At 39.7% G+C, this 19,411-nt stretch overlaps 1 protein-coding gene and 1 long non-coding RNA gene across 3 annotated transcripts in view; one reads left to right on the top strand and one right to left on the bottom strand.

The window, feature by feature from the left end:
- The window catches only part of fndc3ba (fibronectin type III domain containing 3Ba), a 260,323-nt gene that overhangs the window by 29,704 nt on the left and 211,208 nt on the right, over positions 1-19,411 (top strand). The window lies entirely within an intron of this gene.
- LOC115414093 (uncharacterized) lies at positions 135-11,996 on the bottom strand. 2 transcript variants are annotated; one of them, XR_003934560.1, is made up of 4 exons: positions 11,795-11,996; positions 4,128-4,246; positions 515-606; positions 135-358 (listed from the first exon to the last, which is right to left on the bottom strand). It is a non-coding gene; the product is annotated as an uncharacterized LOC115414093 (long non-coding RNA). The 2 variants fall into 2 exon arrangements; XR_003934559.1 differs by having other exon boundaries at positions 135-343.

Below are 19,411 nucleotides of genomic sequence, written 5' to 3'. Positions count from 1 at the left end.
AAAAAAATGGTGTTGTCATTATTTATAGGTTATTATGCTATTATTTTTGAGCTTGATGCTCTAACTTGCACTTTGCCAATTCATCCCACGGGCTGGATTTGGTCCCCGGACCGCGTGTTTGACACCTGTGTACTCCAGTATGTATGCACCAAACTCAGGTTTCGTTCTCCTGGCTGTGGAAGTAGCGTCCTCTGTGTGTGGCCAGACTGAGCCTCAGAGATCCGTGGTGTTAGGGAGGGGTTTTGCTGTGAGCTCTCCCCAGGCCCATCGTTGGCCTCCACTGTGGGCTGCTGAGCTGCTTCAGCCGTCAGCCTCACCGGACCCCATGGAGAAAAAGTCTGAGCTGTGGGGGGATGGACTGAATGAGGAGGGGAGAGAAAAGGACAAAAAGAGAGAAAAAAATCTGGACGGGCTGCTTTGAAGAATAGAGTGAGTCACGGTCATGTGTCTGTGGGAAAATAGCCACTTCCTCTTTATTAAACACAACCAAACACCAACAAAACAGAGCGTTTACCTCCGTCAGTGTCAGTGGATCTGTGCGGACGGGCAGAGTGGACATGGAGGTGTTGGCAGGACCAGTCATGAAGATGGCTGTAATTGATGAGGCTGATGGAAGTAATGGCATCAGCTGTAATGATGATGATCAGGGTGGGGTAGGTTTGTGTTTGTGTCGGTCTGTAAACTATTTTGTTGTTTGTGTGTGTGTGTGGTCACCAGTTCAGGCCTTGAACATCTGTAATTCAGGCCTCCCTCAGTTGGAGAAATGGAGCGATGGTATGTTGGTCCAATGGCTGATGTAACCGGTGGAAATGTGGATAAACGCTATCACAAAGTCACTTTGTCTCTGTGTTTGACTGTTTGCGTTGCCTCTGTTTATACTCTCCCACAAGATGATCCACTTTATTTCACTCAGTTATTTTCTCCCTTCTGTTTACCTCCTTTTCTCAGACACAACAGAACTATTAGATCAATATACATCTTCATCTCCTCTCCCTCTTTTCTTCTCCTTTTCCTCTCCTCTCCTCCTCCTCTCCTTCTCCTCCCTCTCCTCTCTTCTTCCTCTCCTCCTTCTACCTCTCCTCTCCTCCTCCTCCTCCTTCTACCTCTCCTTCTCCTCCTCCCTCTCTCCTCTCCTCTCCCTCTCCTCTCCTCCTTCTACCTCTCCTCTCCTCTCCTCCTCCTCCTCCTTCTACCTCTCCTTCTCCTCCTCCCTCTCTCCTCTCCCTCTCCTCCTTCTACCTCTCCTCCTCCTCCTCCTCCTTCTACCTCTCCTTCTCCTCCTCCCTCTCTCCTCTCCCTCTCCTCCCCTCCTTCTCCTCTCCTCTCCTCTCTAGGGGTGTTAGAAAATATCGGTTCTACAATACATTGCGATATTTTATTTCACAATACCATATCGATATTAAAAAGTACTGTTTTTATATTTTTAGGTATTTCTTCAAATGCAGATATGACGGCGGTTCATTTTTGTTTTTTGTTTTTCTTTGTTGTTTATATTTTATTTATTATTATTATTTAACACTGTTTTATTAAATAATGGTTATTTGAAGCATCCTAAAAGCATTTTTTACCATCTGAAAGCCAGATGTTAGTTCTTTTGTTTGGGATTGCACAAAAATACTGTTCTGGTGTGAGTTCTGAACTAATAGAATATGAACATTTGAACAAGATCTTAAATAATGTTTTACAGACATGACGGTTTAAATTTGAACACAGGAACATTTTGTGACATAGCATTAGATCCTGTTTTGATTAAATAAAAATGTGTTTAGTATTTGTGCAGGTTTGTGGTGTAATTCAAGTCTTCCTGGAAATAATAATTTTTAAAAAAAGAAACAAACAAAAAAATTGCCTTTTTAACAGTATCATAATATATCGTGATGTATCGTATCGTGATCCTAGTATTGTGATTTGTATCGTATCGCCAGATTCTTGCCGATACACAGCCCTACTCCTCTCCTCTCCTCTCCTCTCCTCTCCTCTCCTCTGTAGTTACGTTGCTGCTACGTGACTACGTGGCATGCATCGGACCGTCAGGGCCTCTACTGTGGGTTTACTGCCTACTGGCCCCCTGCCCAACCACACACATAACATACACACATCACACACACACACACACACACACACACACACACACACACACACACACACACAAACACGGCCAGCCCACAGCCGTGCAGCTGCAGGAGGGAGGGCTCGCTGGCAGATGCACACATCTGCTGGAGCTAGCCACGCTAACGTGAAGCTAACGTGGCTAACGCTCCCAACACAGAGCTCATTGTAAACACTTCGCCTTCAAACGGAGGCGCAGAGGGAAAGTGGAGAGCATGTCTCGGCCTCACTCCACTCGACTCGCCTTAATTTGCTGAACTCATTCAATTTTCTCTCCCTCTATGTGTCTTTTAGCCTGTCTCACACACACACACACACACACACACACACACACACACACACACACACACACTAGCTCACTGCCTGCTGTCTGTGGTATGACAGGCAGGACTAATGTTTGTTCTGGAGCAATAACACAATTAGGATTCCACACATTTCTGTCTCCGCACATACCCGACCTCCGGCCACTCATTTTCCCCTCCCCAGTTGTTTTTTTTTTTTTCCTACCTCTTTCCTCCTATCTTCTTTTCCTCCCCCTCTTCCACCTTCTCTCCATCCTGCCCTTCTTTCTCATTGCTGTCAGTTCTGCCTTGCACCGACAGACAACAGATAATGTTGATTTAATAACTCCAGATTGCTATATTTTCCACAAAACTTGGATGCTGCAGCAGTCGTGTGTGTGTGTGTGTGTGTGTGTGTGTGTGTTTTGTAGGTGTACTGTATTCTTGGCACACTTCCCTCTTTGCTCCAGCGCTCTTCTGCTTTAGGTTTGATGCAGGTGATCCTCCTGCATATACCAATTAACCTTTCTCTTTTCTCTGTCTCTGTCTCTCACACGCCGTTGAAGTACTCTCCCATAGCTCCTGACCTGAGTATAAAATAGCTGCTTCCTCTTTATTTTGTTCACAAGGAAAATTGATGCCTGGCCTCCCCCCTCCCTCCCTCCCCTCTTTCTCAACTTCTCCCTCCTTCTCGGTTTCTGTCTCTGAACTCCCTTTACTGTCTCTTCACCTTTCTTTTTCTCTGACCCTTGTTTTTGTGCGTTGGGTGTTGTCCTGATCCTGTGTGTGTGTGTGTGTGTGTGTGTGTGTGTGTGTGTTATGTAACTGTAGTCTCTCTCCCTGGGAATGATCCGCAGCTTCTTTGAGCTCCACTTCTACTTCCCCCCCACCTCCCTTGCCCGCCCTCTCGCTTCTGTGACAGCCAATGAGGCTGCTGATGGCTTCCCATCAGCCAGTGGGAGCGACGCGCTGTGTTTTGACAGGACACTGGAATGTGGGGAAGGCGGGGTCTTTCCAGGAAGTGGATGGCAATAGAGTCAAATCCTGGATTCTTTGGCTGAGCTACTTCTTTGGCACTTGTTTGAAAAAGACTAAATCTCAAGTTGTACATTAGAAACACTTGATTTTAAGACGTTAAGAGTTATACGTTTCAGTGGGCGTGAGAGCATCCTGTTCGATAAATGCTGTGTTTTTTGACTGATTTTTCTTTTTTTTTTTCCAGTTATGTTGAGTAAAAGAACTGTGGATGTTAAGTTTCTTTTTAATAACAACTTGAAAGGAGAGAGGAGAGGGAGGGAGTAGGCCGACTCCAAGTCACTGGGTCATCTGTTTCTGGCCTCTGTTCCTGGAAACCAGGCCTGATGAGAGGATTGGTGGCTAAATGGATGGATGGGGAGGATGACAGGGGAGAAAGGCTTTGCCCAGGGTGCTCATTTTGTGTGTGTGTGTGTATGTGTGTGTGCGTAGATTGAGGGATGGAGGTAGAGAGAGGGAGAAATGCTGAGCTGAGTCGTTTACCAGGGCCGAGTCCTGACTTGTCGGCGCTCTGGCTGCACACAAGGATCTGCAGAATGCCTGGTATTTAAAGGAAACAGGAAACAGAGACTGAAGGGGGGCGGGGGGGGAAGATGAAAGAAAAGTAATGTGAATGGGGTAATCGAGGGAAAGAATAACTAGACAGTGTTGTCTTTATGCGAGATGTAAATTTGGAGAAAGGTGTACAGTTTCAGCGCTTACATCAATATTAGGGGTGTTCCTGTGTTCTCTAGGGCGAAGTGCAGCTCCTCATCTGCCTCGAGTTATGCGCACAATGTGGAAAACCCACCACAGTAGAACCTTGGATATGAAGACGCATTCTGTAATAGTGGAGAAATGCTCGTTTATGCAGGGAATGTTGGATGTGGCAATGATAAAAAAAAAAAAAAAAAAAATTCCAAACTTGTCGATAAGGACCGCAGATGTCACTGCTGCGAGGATTTTGTGTCCTGTTGAAACGTCCTCATTTAACTGTTGATTTACTGGAGACGTTACTCGATGACAGTTTAGAGTAAATGGCCGGTTGACTTGGTTTGGAAATATAAGCGAGGTTACTTTAACACCGTAACGTCCACCGGGTCACCAGCGAGGGTTAGGGTTACATGTGAGCTGGGTTTCAGCCTTATGCTAAACACAGAAACTGACAGATGAAGCCAGTTGCACTTATTCTGTTAGAACTACGAGTGGAAGAATTTAGTGTCAAACAGAATCTAGTACATGTGATCGATTGTGCCCAAACCCGGTTCAGCGACATCTGTGTACATTAAAGTGTTTAATTGCCCTGATTAAGCGTAAATGAGTCAGACTAAAGAGACTTATTAAAAGTAAAATGAAGCCATAAGCAGCTGCCGATTGGTTGAGTGTTTAGTTGGCCATCAGATGTGGTTTCTTGAGGTGCTGGATCTCATCTGTTCAGGGTTTTTTTTTTTTTTTTTAAAAGGTGCCCTACAGGCCTCATTTCAAGGAGTTTGGTGCAAAGCTTGTTCATACATGGTTTGCAAGTTGAACGTGTGTGTCTGCGCGCTCGCATGTGTCCATTGCATTCCACTCCACCCGTTGCGAGTTCTTCTTCGTGGATGACATATCATTACCGCAATTACAGGGCAAGAGGACTTCGACCATACACAGACACACACACACACACACACACACACACACACACACATGCACTGAGCAAATGTATGCACACACATATGCAAGCCAAATGCATGCAGGAAAAGTTGAAGAAAGAGATGAATGAAAATTTTCTTTTGAACAAATTTGCCTTTTTGTCAGCTCCTCATTCAAAGTACTCCCTCTGTCAGTCTGTCTCACACACACACACACACACACACACACACACACACACACACTGAGTGCATATGTGCAGAAAGTTTGTGGCTGACGTGGGAACTGGAAGAGGTTCCATCTTTTATAAATCCCCCCTCTGTCTTTCCCAAATGTGTGTGTACGTGTGTGTGTGTGTGTTCACGCTGCCTTCAGAGTAAGCACAAGCAGCAGCATTCCACTTTACTTCCCTCTCCTCCACCCTTCTCTCCCCCATACCTCCTTTTCAGCATCTCCCCCTTTTCCACTCCACCCCTCTTTCTCTCTCCTCTCCTTTCCTTTTTCTTGTGAAAAGACACACACACACACACTCTCTCTCTCTCAATCTGTGTGTGTCTGTGTTAGAATGAGAGTGAGTGAGTGAGTGAGTGAGAGAGAGACAGCAGGTCTCCCATAGACTGAATACCTTTTGTAAAAGGAGCTGAGGTTGAATGGGAGTGGTGTTGGTGGCAGTTTCCCACCATATTTAGAAGCTACCCCCCCTTTCTCCAAGTACACACACGCACACACACACTCTCAAACACACACATATCAATGTGCCTGTGTGAGTGTATTAAATGCCAGCACAGAGTAAATTGTCAGCTGATAAAAATGGGTTTAAAGGGACTTGAATGGATCCCAATCATGGGGTTTACCATTGGTGGATTCCTATGTGTGTGCGTGTGCGTGTGCGCGTGTGTGTGTGTGTGTGTGTGTGTGTGTGTGTGTGTGTGTGTGTGTGTGTGTATTAGAGTGAATAGATAGTCACTGAGCTCTGAGCACTGACACCTGAGAACATTCCTCAGTGCTTAACACACCCAGGATGAGGAAGAAGATACCTATCCTAATGTCTTGGTTTGTCTGTTATCTGCATTCTTCTCTATCACTACATTTACATTAACATTAAGCCTTTAACAGTGTCTGATGTCTGTAGTGACAGAAAACACATGTATAGTGCATGTATCCTGAACACGCATTCAGCTTGAATGTGATTTTATATTCTTATGGAACCGCCGTCCCAGATGAATCTCACCAGATCCAGAGTACAACTGTAGTTCCATATTCATAAGAGTTGGACCACAAAATGACAGACTACTGCATGATCTGAATATGAGGAAAAAGTGTCAGTTTCAGTTCTTTGCTTCAGTCTCAAACTCAAAGGATAAGGTTGCGTTTTTATTTTTCGTCTATCTGTTCTGTCAACATTTGCCTACAAATATTACAACAGTGGTGTAAATCTAAGGCTATGTTTACTCGTAGCCTTTGATTCCCTCTCACCGTTTAAAAAAACAAAGCAACCTGGTGCACACGTGAATGTTTTCAGAAAAATCTTTGTTTAGACGCCCCAGTATATCTACACCATCAAGAGCATGTGAAGTCTGTAGATGGCAGTGTGGTGAGACAATCAGGTACCATTAACCAATAAGAGTCCTGAAAAGAATGACAACAAAATGTTACTTCCGGTACTTAACACATGCGACACAAATGTAGGCTATTTCTGTCAAAAACTGTGATGTCCGTCCGAGATCTCCATTTTCCTCTATTTACATGCAAACGCGATAGAGATTTGCCGAAATCTCCACTTTGGCTGGAGTTTTTCAAAGCCGTTGTTTTCAGTGTGCGTGGCCATCGTTGTCATGTTAATGATAGGCCCAAAGGCAGGGAAAAATCTTCATCGTGCCAGATACCTGGCTACGTGTAAATGTAGCATAAAACGTGACGTCTTTCTGTCCTTGGACATTGTGTAGTTTGTAAGAACTAATGTGTCAAATGGAACAGTTCAGTTTAAAACAACAGGAACAGTAGTATATTCACAGATTTAACAGTAAAAAAGGCAGTTTTATGATCTACCTGTTGCTCTCATTGAAGTATGAGCTGTCAGTGCAGTGCTCAGTGAAAAGTATTGTCTTGATTGCAGTGTTTTTTACGGTGGTAACTTTTGCCACGTTTCCGCTACATGGAAGCAGCTCGACTCGGGTACAAGGTCCTATTCCTGGAGACTGTTTCCATTATAGGACACTACCAACTTTACAGTACCTGAATGTCATAGCCATGTGGTGCGTTACTTCTGTGTCGTCTGCTCAGAAAGTTGCTGATAAACTCACTCGTTTCGTGTTGTCTCGTCAAACTCATGCTGAATTTTTACGTCTGAACCTCCTCAACAAACCATGGTGTAGTTTTGCGGGCTGACATCATGTGGATTAACCTACCGCTATATTCACTGTAAACTTCCGCATCTGTTTTTTGTAAAACGGCGGAACACAGAGACAACTCTGACCAATCAGTGGTCTGCAGTGTTTATACGTCACGTTCAGTATCTGGTCCCCAGTCCTGGAACCTCGGCGAAGGTGATGCCAAAAAACTAGTACCAGGTACCAGATTCCAGGTCCTTTCTTTGTAATGAAAATCCAAAAAGGCTGAGTCGAGTTGAGTCGAACCGATACCATGTAGTGGAAACACTGCAAAAGTAACCAAGATCAAAACTTTATGTAAGTTCCTGAGTTTGGACCTTGGACGTCGGTCTGATACGGACCCAAACAGTTCATAGGCCGATCTGTCAGTTTAGGTCACTGCTACTATATGACTACATCCACCTGTGTGTGTTATGTTGTGTGTCAGCAGTGTATTGTTGCCCTGTATCTGTTTCTTACAGGAGACACAGATCAGTGCACACATAGCACAGCTGGAGAACAAAGCAGCGTGAAAAGTACTGCCTGTCAATCCCTGTAATTTCAGTCTTTGTTGTCTGCACGGTGACTTGAAGTTGGGTGAAAAAAAGTCTCAAAAAGTTTTATTCCATCAACACATCGACACGTTGAGAGGAAAGGAAGTTTAGTGAAGTAGTATGCAATCTTATATTCTGATCTCAATCAGCGTTACTGTGATCAGTTCAACTCCATGTGAACACTTAACCTCCTGAGACCCAAGTTTTTTTTTTTGTTTTTTTTTTAAACATTAAATTATTGTCTTGATTGGAAACGGCATCATTCAACAGTTTTTTTCAGATACTTTTTAAACATTTTTTGTATGGATTGTCCTTGTCCTGGAGTGGAGAGCTGTTTTTTTTTTTTTTTTTAATAAAGTAAAGCTGTGAAACTCTTGTCCTCTACAGAAGACAAAAATGCCTTTTTGGGTCTCAGGAGGTTAGTGTGTTTTGGAAAAATAGGCAAAAAGACAAATTGTTCTGCCAACACACATTGGAGGTTTTAGACGCTTGCGCTAACAATATTTAATAGTTTTCACCAAATTGAAACTGAAACCTGGGAGTCAGTTTTGTGACTAGAACAACATGGATTGGCGGATCTGTATTGGTGAGTTTTGTGGTGAACGAGTTAAAGATCACCTGGAAATGTCCCTTCAGAATGGGGCTATGATACTGTCTTTGTCTCTGTTAGTAGATCTTTGTGTGAGGCGGCTTTTTTTTTTCCAGTGAAGAGACGCAGTGTATTAAACTGGAATCCACAAGAGGAAGCGGTGGTTTCATTTTTCTAAAGATATGTTCCTTCGCTTAACAAAAAGGCAACTGCTTATTTGAATTGATAAATACTATATCGTCATAGTTTATTGTTCATCTAATCTGGTGTGTGTTGGTTGGTTAAAACACACATAGTTCAGTGACAGCATTGTACATTTTTGTAATTCTCCGACTATAAGAGTGAAGCAACAACAGACAGAGCAGCGGATGTTGACGCATCTAAATCAGGGCTGTCAAACTCATGTTAGTTCAGGAGCTGGAACAGTAAAATAATAACAGTGAAAAAAAGTAAAATTACATGATGAAAATATCTACAAAGTTTCCTTAAAAACCCAAATGACACGAACAACCTGAAAAAAGAAAAATAGGCGCAATTTTAACAATATTTTGCCTCAGTTTATGATTTACATGTGTAGATCACAGTGGATCTACTAATACACAGAACATTTAGGAACAGGCAGAATATTGATAAAACTACACTTATTTTTCTTAAGACGTTCCAGGTTGTTCTAGGGCTGCACAATTAATCCATTTTAAATCGAAATCAGATTATTTAATCAGGACGATGTTTAAAAAAGGGTAATCGTCAAATCGAATTTCATCTCTCATGCCTCTGGGCTACCGTAGGCTCCTCCTCCTAACTGTGAGAGCATTCTCCACAGTCTTTGGTCTCCACACACCAGTACACAACCCAGAGAGCAAAGAGATACTGGGACGGATCTGGAACAGAATCGCACCCCGACTTGGCCCGAAACCATTTGGCAGATCCGTCTCGGTGTCCAAGCGCACATCGGGCCAAAACGGGTACTGTTCCGTGAAACGAATCTTCTACAGAAATGGTCCAGGTCTGGCCCAGCTCTGTTCAATCACATCTAGAATATACACAAGAATCATGTTGGCCCAGATTTTTATTACGACTCTGGTCTAGATTCATATTACGATTCTGGTCCAGATTAGCATTACAACTTTGAAAATCAGTCTCGGTTGTGTGATGGGAGACTGTTCTGGGCCGAATCTGTAAGCCAACACAACTCCGAAACTGCTAGAGAGAGCTGAAAGATGGATCAGATGCAGATTTGGTCCCAAGTCAGAAAACGGATGTAAGCTATAAACGGATGTAAAGGCTTTAAATGCGGATCCGGCCCAAAGGTCATTGCTATCTGGGAAATGACGTTTGCTAAGGAGAGTGAGAAGTTTGTGGCTAAAAATAGTAAGAGCAAGTCGGTTGTGTGGAATTGGTCCGGCTTTGAAGTTTCCGATGAAGACCAAACCATGCCTCGCTGCAAACCCACCCTTCAGGCGGTAACGGTCAAAGACAGCAGCACAACCGACTTCTTTCAGCACCTCAAACGTCATCACATGTCAGAGTGGGAGCTAGCGCTGCACGATATTAGAAAAAACTGACATTGCGATTTGGTTTTTTTTAACCCTGCGAAATGAAAAAATACTCAGGAGGATATATACCGACGTAAATGGCCAAACAAATTAGATGTGTTACGTCTGGTTGTGGTGACAGGTGGACGGTACTATTGACAAAGAACACTTGTTTCAGTTTCATCCGTCTTGTAGCTGAAATAATTCCAGATAACTGACGTTGCTTTTCTTTTTGGCACCAAGTCTTCGTTTTTGGTGATTTGTTGTTACCAGTGACTCACTCCATGTGCAGGGGGCGTGGTCTGCTTCAGCAAACTGATTAAGAACGATTGTGATTGGTGGATGGCTGTGCCCAGTGTGTGTCAGGTACCCAGGCTGAAATTACATGAGAACACATTGAGTTCATTTGCCTTCTTCGCAGGACTTGCGATGGGACTATTGCGCACACAAACATCGCGATGACAATGCTCAAATGATATATTGTGCAGCTCTAGTGGGAGTAGTGCGTTGCGTTGCGGGTTGCACACAAAAACGACATGTCGACTTCTGTTGTCTGCTGTAGGTTTACCCAGAAATCGAAAATCCAGTTTTTAGAGGAAAGAATCAGGATTTTATTTTTGGCCCAAATCGTGCAGCTCTAGCTTGTTCATATTTGTTCAGGTTATTCATATTTTTTGTAAAAGGATAGTTTTGAAATGTAAATATTTTCATGTAATTTTATTTTTTTACACTAAAACAAAGAGAAACTATGATTATTTATAAGTTTTTATGTTATTATTTCACTAGTCTGACCCACTTGAGATCATATTGGTCTGTATGTGTCTGAACTAAAATGATTTTAACATCATCGATTGTGTAATTTTTGCATTTCACAAATTCATCTAACGGGCCAGATTGGACCCTTCGGTGAGCCAGTTTTAGCGTTCGCGTGTTTGACACCTGTGATCTAAATCAACTATAAAAGTGGTTCCCAACCTTTTTTGGCTCGTGACCCCATTTTAACCTCTCAAATTTCTGGCAACCCCAGACATTCAAAATGGAGATTTTTTTTTTTTTTTTTTTTTTGCTAAAATGAATTTGTTTTGATCATGTAATAGTTTGCTATGCAATGTTGCAAATAAACGTCAATTTTAGACAACATTTAGTCTATATAATGTATATTATTATGGACGGAGGCAGAAAAGCCAGGTGTAGATTACTGCACAAAGTGAGAATTACATTTTTTTTGGTCAGGATATGTACAGTCAGTCCAGCTTGGATTCAATAATAATAATAATGATGGATTAGATTTCTAAAGTGCTTTTCAAGGCACCCAACGCACTTTACATTATTGATCCATTATTCCATTATTATTATTGATCCATTCGCTCTCACATTCTCACTCTGATGGTGGTAACTACTATTTACAAAGCTGCAAATTAATACTGAACAAACAATAACTGAAACTATGAATTATGAAAGAGCTGCAGCATCTGAAACCGACCACAAAGAACATTTGACAGATAAACAGAACCACAGTGCTTCAATTTTATTAGAAGGTTTTATGTGTATTTTTATCAATAACTAGAAATTTCAGGCGACCCCATTTGAATTCCAGGCGACCCCACGGTTGAAAAACACTGAACTATAAAATGCTCACACACACATTCCTCAGATAAATTTGGTCACTATTAGTTTGCGTAACAGGATAAAATGACTCAGCTGACCCTCCTACCTGTCAGTTATAGACTCTTCTAGGTTTGCATCATCTCCGCTGCATCTCCGTCGATAACAGCGCTGTGAGGGGACACGGGGATTACATCTGAAATCGATGCTTATCTCGTTTTATGCCGCGACCACTTTTCAGAAGAATGTATCACTGGGTTCAGTGTGAGCCGCGTATCATCTTCCTCTTGAGTACGACTTTCCAAGAGCTAAATCAGGAACAAATTTAGAATCAAGTGGCTCTTAATGTCTGACAGCCACGAGGAGATTACACAGGAGTAAAGCCAAAGTCATTAGGAGGTTTATCAGCAGGAGTGGGGCTGAATAGTGTTGAAGGTTGATGAAAAGTCTACCACCAGTGGCATGTTAGGATTTTTCTTCATATCTCAGTGTGTGCAGAAAGACAAGAAGAGTCCTGAAGGCGAACTAAAGCAAAAGCAGATTTACTGAAGAATGAGGCTATCTTGTAATAATTGATTAGTCAAAGTAATAATCTGCCTGAAGAAAAAAAACAGTGTGATTTTAAAGGGTCATTGGGTCTTTTTTAGTTATTGTGTTTTTTTTTTTCTTTTAGGTCAAGTTCATTGGGTTTGCTTTGAAAATTTCCAGACGTTTTCTTACACTAGCTGACAAAGTTTCCTCCCGCTGTCATTAACAGCAGAGGAAAAGTACAAATTAGAAGAGTCAGACATGCTGACATATTGATTCAGCGTTGCACTGCATGACGAATAACAGGACACAACCTACTTTGATCTCCCCAGCTGCAGGAAGTAAAACGCAGCAGTCGACTCGTGCTGGATTGTTGGATTGTATGGTAAATTAGTTGAACTGTTGTTTTTTTTTTTTTTTTTTTTCCTTCCCCCTTCTGTTATGTTGTGTATATGATCAACAAGGTCTCTATTGTATGATTAGAGTCACTCTTTTTTTTTTCTTATTATTGTCATTGATGAATAGTTATTTAGCTTGTAAAATATCAGAAATTCATGAAACCTTTTGAGCAGTTTTTCCTCAAAGCCGAAGAGGTTTTCTTGTTGTTTTGGCCACAAGCAAAAATATTCCGTTTTCTGTCCCTGAGGAGCATAAAAAAGTAACCCAGAGAACCTGTAAACCCAAACACATGTTAAAAACACCATGTTGATTTATGGTTTCTACCCACACTCACTTTTTTGTAGCACAAAATTAGTCGTTAAAGACCTAGTTAGCTAGTATATGGGAAAACATCATTACAATTACATTCATTAAAATGTATAGAGAGACCCAAGACCTGAGGTATAAGCAGTGGATTAATAAAGGTATAACGGCTTGGTGTGTACTAATTAAGGACGGCCGCTTTAAAAGTTTTCAAGAATTAAAACAGGAGTTTGACTTGGCAAATCAAGATCACTTCCGGTACCTACAACTAAGGGACTTTTATAACAAAAAAAAATAAGTCACAATATTGATTCTAATAACAATGAGCTTGTAAAAATGATAATTGGAAAATATCATTTCTAAAAAATACAAAATTATATCATCTCTTTACAAACATTTAATGGGGAAGAGAGGTCGGAACATTTTGGATGTGAAACAGAAATGGGAAAAAGAACTAGGAATATGTGTATCAGAGGAGGAATGGATCAATATGTGGAGAACTCAAACAGTCAAACACTTCTTTGAGAACATGGAGGGAACATTGTTGGAAAAATATAATTAGATTTTTCATAAATCCTAAAATTACAGTCCAGAGTTCAACCTTGTTGGAGAGAATGTGGAGATATCAATGTAAATCATGCACATGTCTTTTGGTTTAGTCCTAAACTTGCATCATTCTGGGATCATGTATATTCAACAACTGTTAAGATATTGGGTTATGCAATTCCTAAAACATGTTTGATGTATTTTGGATGTATTATTGGTAATAATGTAAGAAAAAATGATAGATATTTGTTTAAAATAGTATTAGCAGCCTGTAAAAAGACTATTACCAAAAAATGGTGCAGATTAGAACCACCTACAACTAACGACTGGATACAAACTGTGACTGGAATATTTGAGATGGAGATTCTGACCCATAGACTGAGGACTGAAGAAGAATAGAGTCAGGATAAATGGAAGAAATGGACAATTTTCACTTCAACATCACACTACCAAAAGCAATTGTTAGTCACAAGGTTTATTGCAGTAAATGTATCCCAAATGTCCCCTATGTTTGTCTTGTTTTGTAATGTACATAAAATAAACAATAAAAATAAAGTAAAAAAAAAAATGTACAGAGATAATAAGATAGTTTGCTTAGTTTCCTGAGACACAGATGGTTGATATTCAGGTCTGTTTAGAGATTTACAGAGAAAAACTGGTAAGTTTTCACTTGACATTATACAACCCAAGATAGAAATGACTTACTGGGTTATTTCAGTAACCCTGTGCTAGACAAACCACCCAAACTAGCATGTTGGGTGGACATTTTCGAACCAGAAATAAATGGTTTAGATAAGACACGGAGGCCACCGTTCCCCTCCTCTACCCACTGGCTTTTTCTAACGCCATATTACTTTGTGAAATAACTACCCTAGCTAGCTTGTGAAGCTCAGAGAAAATTGACGCATATGCTAGCCAGTTGACATTAAAATTGACAGAAATAATAAAAGGACATGTATAATGTTATCTGTTGTAAACTACCAAAAAAGAAATCCAACATCTGAACTATATTAAGTTGGAGTAACTAATAAAATAAAATAATGTAAAAGGTAGACAAGGTTCAGTTTTATTATTTAATCCAGTTTTAGGTCGAACTCATCCAACCTATGACCAGCAATGAATGTAGTTTTTTTGGCTATTAAGAAAACATTTATAGCATTTTTGAAGAGTGTATAAACATCAGAAAATATTCAACTTTTAGAGGGCAAAATTAGAATTAAAAAGAACCAATTAAATCATACTATGTCTATGTGTTTTTGTTTGTTTGAATGATGCCTATGTCATCATTATTTGTATTTTTAATTAGTTTTTATTTATAGCGAATGAGTGATGTACTAATGTTGGCTGTTTTAGGTCTTGTTTGTGTCACCTGCCTAAGAAACTGCAGATGAAAAGTTTTTTTTGTTTTTTTTTTCCGCAGTATTTTATTGGTATTTAAGTTGTACATAACAAACATGAATCAAAACAACATAATCACTCATACACACACCCATTCACACCACGTAGCGTACACCAATGATACACACATATATAATATTATATATATATAAAAATAACATACATATATTCTTATGAAACTGTGTACATATATGTAGAAAAAAAATAGTAATAATAATAATGATAAAAATATTAAAATACAGCAGTCATGATAATAAAAAAAGAAATTTTAATAAAATTAAACGATGATAACACTGGGTTACAAAAAATGTTTTTTGCAAGTTGTCTCGGTTTTTTCAACTGAATTAGGACCATTTTGCACCGCTAAATCCAAAAATGACATCTGTTTTTCTCAATCAGGTCAGGTTTTTTTGCTAATTTGATTTTGGAAAATTTGATCTTCTCACAAAATTGATTACATTTTTGTGACTTTATCAGTTGATTTTTTTATATAGTTCTCACCCAAAATAGGTTTTAAGAGAAAAAAAAATCATTTTCTAACAGGATGTATTTATTAAACTTCAGAGAACTCTTCTTGCCTTTGGTCCACTGACGCAGATACTTGGCGCATGACTTGCATACCATGCGTGTTGCCCAAACTTTATCTTGGTCACCAAGTTTAATACCAAAATAAGATTGGTAAGCACACTTTTTGAAACTTGTGACTTGATTCCTGTTAGGTACAATGGTGCATTCACCGCAGATGTAGCAGAATACGTCAGGCTTATTTTTGCAAGATCTTCTAGTCGAAGCCATTTCCATTCACTGTAATATTAAAAAAAACAATCATAAAGTGGCAAAGTAAAATTTTCAGAACTCGTTTATTGCAAGAAATATGAAAGAATTTGTATCATGATGTTGAAAATGCCCATAAATGTAAGCAAAAATGTAAAAGCCAATATGTAGCATAGTTCAGAAAGTTGACCTGGTGGAGCAAAATTAATGTGATTTTTGGATTCAGCACACCAAAATGATCCTAAATCAGCTCAAAAAAAACTTAAACAATAAATTTGTTGTTGACCGTGTTATCTGATGAATAGTTGCTTCTCCAAAGTGACAATAATGTGTGTGAAAATGCTAATCTGAGTCAGGATCACAGTCGCCTCAGTAGTTTTGTGTGTATGTGTGTTGAGTGTTTGTGTGTGTTTCTTTGGCCGAGAGGGAAAGAGAGAGAGAGAGAGGTGTGAAGTAGTGGAGTGGAAGTCAGTCAGACAGTCTGCTAGGTGGATGTGAATGACCATTATGCCCTCATGAGGAGGACAAAACCGGAGTCATTGGGTGTGTGAGTGTGGTGTTTGTATGTGTGATGAATGGTGGTGTTTTGAGGTCAGAGCTGCCCCTGAATATCTAGGGCTCCTCTGTGTGCGTATTACATCTTGGTGTGTGTTTAACTCTATGCATCTTTTATGTCAGAGTGGCAGTTTCCACACTTACACAGGGCTGTCTGTCTAATGACAGACACGTGTGCGTGAACACACACATGTACACTCATACTCATGCTCTTGGTCTCACACACACACAAACATTCGTACACCCGGACAAGTGGGTGATTGTTTTCTGGATCTAACATGGAATTTTTCAATTTAACATTTATCCGCTGGGAATCGACACCTTATTCCTCCCACATTCCACTGGAGAACGGAAACTACAGTGTGTTTTCTTGTGTGTTTTGTGTGTGTGTGGTGGTGATGTCTGAAGCTGTCAACAGCAGCATCCATCTGGTAATGATTCCCTGGAAACAAAGTTATTATTCATTCATTGATACATTATTTCCAAATGTACACATTAGATCTGTAGGAAATATTCATAAGACGGTAGAGAAAACAGCTGCAGCACAGTGTGCATCTCCACTTTCCTTCATTAACTCAGGGTGTCAAACTCATTGTAGCTCAGTTCCACATCCAGACTAATATGATCTAAAGTGGGCCGGACCAGTAAAATAATATAAATAATAGGATAAGAAACTTAGAAATAATGTCAACTCCAAAGTTTTTCTTTATATTTTTGAGTGAAAAAAACGTAAAATTCTGTAATGAAAATGTTCACAAGCTACGAACTGTACTCGAACATAACAGGAGCAAATATGAAAAACTGAAAATTCTTAAGAAAAACAAGTGCAATTTTAAAAATATTACGCCATAGTTTATCATTTGCACATGTACATCACAGCTTACAGATCACAGTCGGTCTACAAATACACAAAACATTGAGTAAAAGGCAAAATGTTGGTAAAATTCCACAGACTTCTCTTAAGACATTTCAGGTTGTTCACATTTTTTTGTCAAAGGTTGGTCTGTAAATGTAAATATTTGTGTAATTTTACCTTTTTTACACTAAAACAAAGTGAGAAATTGTGGTTTTCTTTATTTATAAGTAGGGCTGGGCAAGTTAATGCGTTATTACCGCGTCAATGCATTCATTAAATAACACAGACAATTTTTTTAAAATCTCATGTTAATGCCGTTTTATTCTAACTCAGATTATTCTGCCCCTGCTTGTGTGCGTGTAGCGATTAGCTCGGCAGATAGACAACAGGTTTCCCAAGAAAAGCCGAATGCCCAAAACTTCTGTCCAAATCTTTTACTGTAGACTCACTGTAAAACTGCAACATACAAACAAAATATGTCTCAGTTCTGTTCATTGCCTTAGTACATTTACATGGCATTATACATTTAAATGAATGGGAAAAAGATCGCTAGCTCGATGCTAATTTGAATGGGAAAATCCATAGACAAGCTAACGATTAGCATTTACAGATTAACTTAAGATTTACAACGTCTTTTATCCAGCAGCAAAGGTTCACATCAGAGATATTTTATACTATTCATTCTTACAAGAACTGAACATAAAATACTCACAGGCAAACGTTTTTGGGGCGATGCAAACAGAGTGAAAAGAAATGTGTCTGTTAGTTTCTTCTTATGTCCGAACTGACTACGGTAAACACCGCAAGGACAAAACATACGTTAGTGTAACTTATTCCGACCACTAGAGGGCCCCCTTTGCTTGCTATTAACAACCTGAACATCACATATTATTGGACTTATTAGTATTAGTACTTATTAGTGGGCTTTAAGACTCCTGTCAGTCACTCACACCTGAAAATAAACTGGTTGTGGACATAAACATGGAGAAAAGTAGCGGTCTGTTCCCATGGACATTTTCATTTTAAATGTCTTCAGATGGTGGAGTTGAGAAGGACACAGGTGTTTGGAAGCACTGACATGTGGAATTATTTTTATCACCGGAGTACTTCAAGTCCTGAAGTACACTGAAAGGAACTACATGCTGTTGATGCCAGCAACACCCCCCCCCCCCCCCCCACTATAACTATGTGATTAATCATGATTAATCGCAGAAATCCATGCGATTAATGCGATTAAAATTTAAATCGCTGCCCAGCACTATTATAAGTTATTTATGACTAATATTTACTGGTCTGAGCACTTTAGATTGAACTGACCTGAATGATTTTAACATCATTGATCGTTAATAACTTCAGTGTAAATTTGCATTTCACAAAATTCATCCCACGGGCCGCATTGGAACCTATGGTGGGGCGGTTTGGCCCCCGGGCTGGCATGTTTGGCACCGTGTGATTTAACTACTCTTACAGCTACAATCTCAAACAGCCCTCAAATCAGATGTCTCAAGACAACTGGATAATCATCCTTTTTTTTTTTTTCTTAGGGTTGCTTCTGCACTCTGCAATTTCATACATCACTTGCTCCAAATTGCAGTGAAAGGTTAAGCGTTTAAATTTAGAGGATATCAGAGCCAAGGAATTATATAACAAGGCATCAGTAAGCGCAACGCAACACATCTCTGGGTTTATCTGTCAGGAGGATGATGCTGCCTTGAACACTAGGGGTGTTAGAAAATATTGGTTCCGCAATATATCGTGATATTTCATTTCACAATACTGTATCGATATTTTTAGGTATTTATTCAAATGGAGATACGGTGGGGGTTCATGTTTATGTGGTTTATTATTTTTTGGGGAGTTCTGCAAGCTTTTATTTCTATATTCACGTGGGTATTTTGCTTTGTTGTTTCTGTACTAAAAAAGGAGTATTGTGATATTACAGGTCATGCATATAGTTTTTTTTTTTTTAACTGACAACAGTTTTGTTAAATAATGGTTATTTCAATAATCCTTAAAGCACTTTTTAATGTCTGAGAGGCTGATGGTAGTTTCTTTGTTGGGATTGCACAAAAATAATGTTAGGATGTTGGATGATTCAGGGACTGTGCACGATGCATTCTATTCACAACTAATAGTAGTAATGAGTAAGATCTGAAACTGTAATGTCTGTTAAACGTAATTTATTTATTAATTTTGTGTGTGTTTTTTTTTTGTACGTGTAGTTTTAGTTTTATTTATCTGTAAAAAATGTAGTTTTTACAGAGGGAAGTTTTGTGATATAGTATTAAATCCTGTTCTGATCACATAAAAAATGTGTTTAGTATTTGTGCATATTTCTGGCATAATTAAATTTTCCAGGAAATCTGT

Source organism: Sphaeramia orbicularis, chromosome 22 (genome assembly GCF_902148855.1).
Source record: "Sphaeramia orbicularis chromosome 22, fSphaOr1.1, whole genome shotgun sequence".
In the NCBI taxonomy this organism is placed as follows: Eukaryota; Metazoa; Chordata; class Actinopteri; order Kurtiformes; family Apogonidae; genus Sphaeramia; species Sphaeramia orbicularis.
Note: the sequence above shows the minus strand (reverse complement) of the source record. Positions and strands in the feature narration are given on the sequence as shown.